Here is an 8,488-nt window from a genome sequence, read left to right on the forward strand (position 1 = left end):
CCTGACCCAGGCTTCGAACTGCCAACCTTTCCATTGGTGTGATCTATTACTGCAGCCCATAAAATTGTGTTTATTTATATTTTTATTTATATTTTTAGAAAGAACTAGCTGTGCCCTGCCACGCGTTGCTGTGGCCTATAGTAAAACTTATCAAAGTTGAGGTAGATATCTGGACTATTATGAAAGAGAGGTCCCTACCTATTCCTTCCCCCTTTTCCTCCCCCTTTCTCTCCTTTCTTCCTTCTCTACCTCTTTCTTTCTTTCACTACTTGGTTTCATCCTTCTCTCTTTCCTTCATTCCCTCCTCCTTTCTTCCTTTGCCTTTCTTCCCTCTTTCTCTCCTTCTTTCCCTCCTTCCTTCCTTCCTTCCCTCCCATCTTTCCTTCTCCTCTTCTTTCTCTATCTCTTTCCTTCCTTCCCCCTTTTTCTTTCTTTTCTGCTGTCTCTCTTTTCTTTCCTTCCATCTTTCCTTTTCTTTCCTTTTCTTCTTCCTTCTTTCTCTAACTTTCCTTCCTTCCCCCTTTTTCTTTACCTCCCTTTCTCTTTCTTCCTTATTTCCTTCCTTCCCGTCTTTCCTAGATTTTGACAGGGCGGGAAGGGGCGGGGTGGGGTTTGGAGGTGGCGTGAAGTAAAAGGAGGTAAGATTGGGGTGGGGGAGTGATGGAGCGTGGGGTTGTGTGTGTGTGTGCAGCGGCGGGGGGAGTGATGGAGCGTGGGGTTGCGTGTGTGTGTGCGGCGGCGGGGGGGGGAGTGATAGAGCGTGGGGTTGTGTGTGTGTGTGCGGCGGCGGGGGGAGTGGGGTTGCGTGTGTGCGTGCGGCGGCGGGGGGAGTGATGGAGCATGGGGTTGCGTGTGTGTGTGCGGCGGCGGGGGGAGTGAGGTTGTGTGTGTGCGTGCGGCAGCGGGGGAAGTGATGGAGTGTGGGGTTGCGTGTGTGTGTGCGGCGGCGGGGGGAGTGGGGTTGCGTGTGTGTGTGCGGCGGCGGGGGGAGTGATGGAGTGTGGGGTTGTGTGTGTATGTGCGGCAGGGGTGTGTGTGTGTGTGCGGGAAGCGGCGCGGCGGGGCTTGGAGTGGGCATGGTTTCCGCAGAAGGAACGTTGGCCGGAAGGGCATGTGCGCGCGCCAGGGAACTTGCGGCTGGGCGCCAATGCGCATGCTCAGTTGTTTTGCCGTTTTGTGAGTGTGTTGTTGTGTTGTTTTTCATTTTGAGTAGATACGTTTGTACCTTGTGGGTTGTGTTATGGGCATGGGAATTTTGGTTAAGTTTCGTTGGGGTTTTTTTGAGTTTTGTTTTTTTGCCGTTTTGAGTGTGTTGTGTTGTTTTTCATTTTGAGTAGATATGTTTGTACCTTGTGGGTTGTGTTATGAGCATGGGAATTTTGGTTAAGTTTCGTTGGGGGATTTTTGAGTTTTGTTGTTTTGCCGTTTTGTGAGTGTGTTGTTGTGTTGTTTTTCATTTTGAGTAGATATGTTTGTACCTTGTGGGTTGTGTTATGGGCATGGGAATTTTGGTTAAGTTTCGTTGGGGGATTTTTGAGTTTTGTTGTTTTGCCGTTTTGTGAGTGTGTTGTGTTGTTTTTCATTTTGAGTAGATATGTTTGTACCTTGTGGGTTGTGTTATGGGCATGGGAATTTTGGTTAAGTTTCGTTGGGGGGGGGTTGAGTTTTGTTTTTTTGCCGTTTTGAGTGTGTTGTTGTGTTGTTTTTCATTTTGAGTAGATATGTTTGTAACTTGTGGGTTGTGTTATGAGCATGGGAATTTTGGTTAAGTTTCGTTGGGTTTTTTTGAGTTTTATTCTTTTGCCGTTTTGTGAGTGTGTTGTTGTGTTGTTTTTCATTTTGAGTAGATATGTTTGTACCTTGTGGGTTGTGTTATGGGCATGGGAATTTTGGTTAAGTTTCGTTGGGAGATTTTTGAGTTTTGTTGTTTTGCTGTTTTGAGAGTGTGTTGTTGTGTTGTTTTTCATTTTGAGTAGATATGTTTGTACCTTGTGGGTTATGTTATGGGCATGGGAATTTTGGTTAAGTTTCGTTGGGGGGTTTTTGAGTTTTGTTTCCTCGTTGGATGCCCCTAACAAATTTATATATATAGATTTGAATCAAATTATCATTGCCTTTAAAGAAGAACACTAAGTGACTGAACACCTGCACACACTGGCAGTGGCTGAGAAGATCATCTGATCTTGGCGAGTTAAGTAGAAAGATTGTGTTTATACGAATGACGATAATCATTACCTTAGAATTTTATTGCCCTTAAAAATATTTTTACTGCAGAGCCTTCAGATTACATTGAAATGACAATAAACTCTTATCCTTAAAGTGTGGGCCTTTTAAAAAAACATGTATTTGCAAGCTTCTCAGTTACAAATATTACACCTTTCTCTTATCTGCAGTGCCGTTCTTGGACAGCCACAAAGTTGGCTATACTCCAAGAACCTGTTTTATCATTTCCTGTATCTTTGGGCTATGGGAAAATCCATTCATTGAGAGAAATGTTACTAGTTAAAACATTTTTTCATTGTTGTGTCCCAACACAAAACTTGCAACAGACCTTGCTCTTACAGTGTAAATGTTTAACTTTAAATATGATTACATAAGTGTGGCTTCTTTGTTTATGCAAATTCTGCTAATACCGAGGGGGAAATTAATATTTCAGAGATCAATAGTACTAAAGAGACACCGCGGAACAAGCTAACTGTCTTCCCTTCCACCCATATCGAGAACATGAAAGTTGAATAATTACCTACAATTATCCCATTACCCAGTTAGTACACTCCTAATTAAGCAAATTGCAGTTTTGATCCACCTGTGGTTGACAAAGACTTCCTTTACATAAGTAACAGTTCATCATAACTGATATTGGAAGTTTTGCTCCAAATTATTCGCTTTGGAATCTAAACTTCAAATATCAAAACTTTAGATGGTATCAAATTCCAAAGTGTTACATTACAATATTACGTATTCCTGTGTGTTTATGTGCCTTCAGATCACCTGTTATAGTATTCCTATGAATTCCATTGGGCTTTCTTAAGCAGGGAAGATTCAGAGGTGGTTTCCTCTGAAACACACCTTACCGCACCAGGTATTTATTCGTGTTCTAACCTTAGACTGACCCTGTTCGGTTTTCAAGAGCAGATAGGATTCAAACTACAAGAAAAGAAATTCCGCCTAAATGTTAGGAAGAACTTTTTGATGGCAAGAGCTGTTCAGCAGTGGAATATTCCGCTTAAGCGGCTGAGGGGGAAAAGGAAGGGGCCTGAGGCTGTTAGGAATGGTGGGAGTTGAAGTCCAAAACACCTGGAGGGCCAAAGTTTGCCCATGTCTGCTGTATACTGACTGTACATTGTTGTCTTTTTGCAGCACCTTGACTTATTTCATAGCTCATGGGCAGAAGCTCAAGAGCATAACCTACCAAATGGAAGTTTTTTTCCAATATGAAACTGATCCTTGCCTTCTGCCAGTCTCTCTCCATGAGCAGAGGAAGAAATCAAAACAGAGGCCGAGTTGGGCCTGACAGCGTTTAATTAGCCATAAAAAACGTTTCGCCTTGTGCCCCTCCTTCCTTCCGATCACAATGCTGGCGTCAGTTTGTCTCCTGTATCTATCCTCTCTCTCTCTCTCCCCCTTCTTCCTTTCTTCCCTTCTGCAAGGATCTGCCGCTGTAAGCTAAGAACACCGAAGGGAGAAAGGGAAACGAAAGGAGAAAAGAAATAAACACCATCATTACAGCAGGGCAAGGAGAAGTGTCCTTAGTCCTTGTCCAATCCCCTTTTAGACTGACTTCAATGCTTCCAACTTCGAAAGGAATGTCAGCAGTGAAGAGTCATAACAAGTTGAGAAGAGTTGAAGGTGATGTCATCCGTTTTTTGGTCAATTTTTCCCACAATGTGAGCAAGGAATGGCAATAGCCTTGACACCCTTTTGTCTCCTGGTGACCTGAACTGGATCTGTTTTTGGTTTCCTTCATGGAAAGCCCCATTCAGATCCATGGGGCTTCATTTCAAGGGACAGTAACAACCAAACAAAGGCAAATGCCCCATAACTGTGTACAGAGATGTCCCAAAAACATGCATACACCCTTAACATATTTTAATTCTGGGTTTGAGTTGCTGTGAGTTTTCTGGGCTATATGGTCATGTGCTGGAAGCATTCTCTCCTGACGTTTCATCCACATCTATGGCAGGCATCCTCAGAGATTGTGAGGTCTGTTAGAAATTAGGCAAGTGAGGTTTATATATCTGTGGAATGTCCAGGGTGGGAGAAGGAACTCTTGTCTGCTTGAGGCAAGTGGCCACCTTGATTAGCATCTGATGGCCTTGCAGTTTCAAGGCCTGGCTGATTGCTGCCTGGGGAAATCCTTTGTTTGGAGGTGTTAGCTGGCCCTGATTTATTCTTGTCTGGAATTCCCCTGCTTTTTTAGTGTTGCTCTTTATTTACTGTCCCGATTTTAGAGTTTTTGTAAATACTAGTAGCCAGATTTTGTTCATTTTCATGGTTTCCTCCTTTCTGTTGAAATTGTCCACATGCTTGTGGATTTCAATAGCTTCCCTGACATGGTTGTTATTAGAGTAGTCCAGCATTTCTGTGTTCTCAAATAATATGCTCATCAGGTGCTCTGCTATGGCTGACTTATCTGGTTGAGTTATCTGCTGTGCCTTGATTCATGTTGGGTGCTGTGTTTGGTGGTCCCTATGTAGACTTGTCCACAGCTGCATGGTATATGGTAGACTCCTACAGAGGTGAGAGGATCCCTCTTGTCCTTTACTGAACATAGCATTAGTTGGATTTTCATAGTGGTTTTGTAGATCGTTTGTAGGTTGTGTTCCTTCATCAGCTTCCCTATGTGGTCAGTGGTGACCTTGATGGCTGGTAAGAACCTCTTTTCCTCTGGGTGGACCTTTGCCTTTACTCTCATGGCTTGGAATTGCAGCTCTTCTGATGTCTGTGGTGAAGTTCAGAATACTCGCAGGAACACCTCAGTAAGTGAGAGTCCAAAAGTGGCAAGCTAAAACCTGGAACCTCAACTGATGGCTGATACCAAATGAGAGACTCCCTCCTGGGCACACAGAAGACAGGGTGACTTAGAAGACGCTGAACAGACTATGCTGTGGTACCATGAGATGAAGAGCCAACCTTAAGAAATGGGGCCACAAGATGGAGCCCATGACATGTGAGTGTGGAGAAGAGCAAACTACAAACCACCTATTACAATGCATTCTGAGCCCTGCCATATGAAAAATTGAGTTTAGAGCAACACCAGAGGCACTCCAAGTGACCAGCTACTTGGCATTTAATAGAATGCCAAGATTTTAAATTTTGTGTTTTTAAATGCATACATCACAACTGTACCCTTGGTTCGCTCCAGATACAATAGATAAATAAATAAATGTGGATTTCATTGGCTTCTCTGACATGGTAGTTGTTACAGTGGTCCAGCATTTCTGTGTTCTCAAATAATATGCTATGTCCAGGTTGGTTCATCAGGTGCTCTGCTATGGCTGACTTCTCTGGTTGAGTTAGTCTGCTGTGCCTTGATTCATGTTTGGGAGCCACCACATTTACTTATTTATTTATAAATAAACAAATGTGGTGGAATTTGCATTGGCCTGTACAGCCCAGCTGTAAGGATAGCCGATAGTAAGATAGCTGGGTCCGCCTGCTACGAGCATTATGCAGATGCTGTAAAGGTGGTTGTGAATAAGGAAAGGGATCACATGGTTGAGAGAGGGGCGGAATGAGAGCGGGGAGAGCGCCACAGTGAGGGCGGGAATATATTTCGTAGTTGCATTTGGTGGAAGGATAGAAAGGAAGGGAGGGTTAGGATAAGGTTTAGGGTTAGAGTAAGGTTTAGGGTTAGGTTTCATAGAATCATAGAATCAAAGAGTTGGAAGAGACCTCATGGGCCATCCAGTCCAACCCCTGCCAAGAAGCAGGAATATTGCATTCAAATCACCCCTGACAGATGGCCATCCAGCCTCTGTTTAAAAACTTCCAAAGAAGAAGCCACACTCTGGGGCAGAGAGTTCCACTGCTGAATGGCTCTCACAGTCTGGAAGTTTTTCCTCATGTTCAGATGGAATCTCCTTTCTTGTAGTTTGAAGCCATTGTTTTGCGTCCTAGTCTCCAAGGAAGCAGAAAACAAGCTTGCTCCCTCCTCCCTGTGGCTCCTCTCACATATTTATACATAGCTATCATATCTCCTCTCAGCCTTCTCTTCTTCAGGCTAAACATGCCCAGCTCCTTAAGCCGCTCCTCATAGGGCTTGTTCTCCAGACCCTTGATCATTTTAGTCGCCCTCCTCTGGACACATTCCAGTTTAAGGTTAGGTTTAGGATTTGGGGTTAAGCTTAGGGTAAGGTTTAGCATTTGGGTATGGGTTTTACCATTAAAAGACTCTTACATTCCTTCTATAATATCTGTGTCCGGCCTGGCTTACATTACCTCAGTCTCTCACTCCGCCCCTGTCTCGGTCATGTGTTGTGTTCTGCGTTGCACCAACAATAGTTTCCAAGGAGTGGAGCGGAAACAGCGTAACACTCGTAGCAGGTGGACCCAGCTATCATACAATTACCCAAGGCCATTCAAAACTAATAAAGTTGGCCAACTGCAACGTTCACACCTGCCTCAAGCAGACAACAGTTCTTTCTCCCATCTGGGACATTCCACAGATATAGAAACTTAACTTGCTTACTTTCCAACAGACCTCGCAACCTCAAAGGATGCCTGCGAAACGTCAGGAGAGAACGCTTCTGTAGCATGGTCAGACAGGTCGGAAAACTCACAGCAACCCAGTGATTCCAGCCATGAAAGCCTTGGACAACAAAGAATACATGAAGGATTCCAATGGTAGGAAAGTGTGGGAAAATGACCAGGTAGTTTGAAGAGAGGTTTGCAACTCAGAGTCTGGATAGGGCAATGGCAAACTTGGCCCCTCCTTCCTGGTGTTTTGGACTTCAACTCCCACCATTCCTAACAGCTTCAGGCCCCTTCCTTTCCCCCTCAGCCGCTTAAGCGGCTGAGGGGGGAAAGGAAGGGGCCTGAGGCTGTTAGGAATGGTGGGAGTTGAAGTCCAAAATACCAGGAAGGAGGGAACAAGTTGGCCCAAGCCTGGACTCTGGACAATGCAAGCCAGTGCCTTGCTGCAGAAGGACAATTCAGACACCTGTAGTTGACGATTCCATTCGTAGCCCTGATGCAATCCCTCCTCTAACATTCCTCCTTCCATATGCATGCCTTTCCTTAGCCTTCAACTAAACCCCAGAGTTCCTATTAGCTGTTCAAAGGTGTCTACTTTTTTCCCCCCTGGGACAGCCTGCCTCCGGGGTTTGGGTGAGCCACGCAATGCAAGGCGAGGGGAAGCCCCTTCCAAGGAATCCCGGGGCAGCGGCTGCCAAACACACAGTCCTCCCGAGGGTCCGCTTCACAGCTTCGCACCTTCCTGGAAGATGCCTGAGACGCGGTGCCAAAGGGAGAGAAAAAAAAAGTTTGCAAAGTTGAGAGAGCAGGAAGGTGCGACAGAAAGGAAAGGAAAAGGATCCGTGCCAATTCTTGTATTGTTTTGCATTCACAGAATAATAATAATACCCATTCCCCAGCCCCCTCTGTCCTACCTGTCCGGAGGGCGATTCTGTCCGTAGGGCTGCGGCAATTTCTGCAAGAGCGGCTCCCCTTTTTGCCCCCTCCCTTGGCCAACTGGAAGGAGGGACGCGGCTACGAAATCGCCCCGCAAGAGGAGGAGGAGGAGGAAGAAGACGAAGAAGAAGCGGCCGCAAGCAACGAGGCAGGCAGGCAGGCAAGCAAGCAAGCAAGCAGCCTCCAGCCGGCGTCAGTCAGGCGGGAGCCTCGGAGCTTGTATTAGTGCGCCGACCTGGAACGCGGCCAGGAATCCCTTCTGGCTGGCTGGATGGATGGTTGGCTGGCTGGCTGGCTGGGCGCGCGGGCAAGTGCGCGCGCCGAGGGACGGACGGAGAACCAAGCCCGGCTGGGACTCGGGGGCGCGCGCACACCGAAGGAGGGCCTCGCGGGAGCGCGCGCCCTGGCCTTTCAGACCTCTAGTCTCAGCCACACTGAAGGGACCCTTCGCTCTGGAAGTGGGCGGGGAGGGCATTAAGAAAGGAGCAGGGCGGAGGAGGAATCATAAGAGTTGAAAGAGGCCATGCAATCCAACCCCCTGCCAAGAAGCAGGAAAATCGCATTCAACGCACCCCCGACAGGTGGCCATCCAGCCTCTGCTTAAAAGCCTCCAAAGAAAGAGCCTCCGCCACACTCCGGGGCAGAGAGTCATTATTATTATTATTATTATTATTATCTTTATTTGTACCCCGCTAGCATCAAACTTCCGTACAGTGGCCCTTATTTCTCATGCCAGTAAGGTAATGCTGAAGATCCTGCAAGGAAGACTCCAGCAACACATGGAGCGAGAGTTGCCAGATGTTCAAGCTGGGTTTAGAAAAGGCAGAGGAACCAGAGACCAGATTGCCAATTACTT

At 46.2% G+C, this 8,488-nt stretch overlaps 1 protein-coding gene across 2 annotated transcripts in view; it reads right to left on the reverse strand.

Annotated features, from left to right (window-relative positions):
* The window catches only part of SMAD9 (SMAD family member 9), a 59,089-nt gene extending 51,186 nt beyond the window's left edge, over positions 1-7,903 (reverse strand). Inside the window, exon 1 of one of the 2 annotated variants that reach the window (XM_060770809.2) lies at positions 7,611-7,903. The gene's annotated coding sequence lies outside the window, so the exon portion shown is untranslated. The remainder of the gene's footprint in view (positions 1-7,610) is intronic. The other variant, XM_060770811.2, reaches the window with a different exon arrangement.
* Between the last annotated feature and the right edge of the window lie 585 nt (positions 7,904-8,488).

The sequence above is a fragment of the Anolis sagrei genome, chromosome 3 (assembly GCF_037176765.1).
Source record: "Anolis sagrei isolate rAnoSag1 chromosome 3, rAnoSag1.mat, whole genome shotgun sequence".
NCBI lineage: Eukaryota > Metazoa > Chordata > Lepidosauria > Squamata > Dactyloidae > Anolis > Anolis sagrei.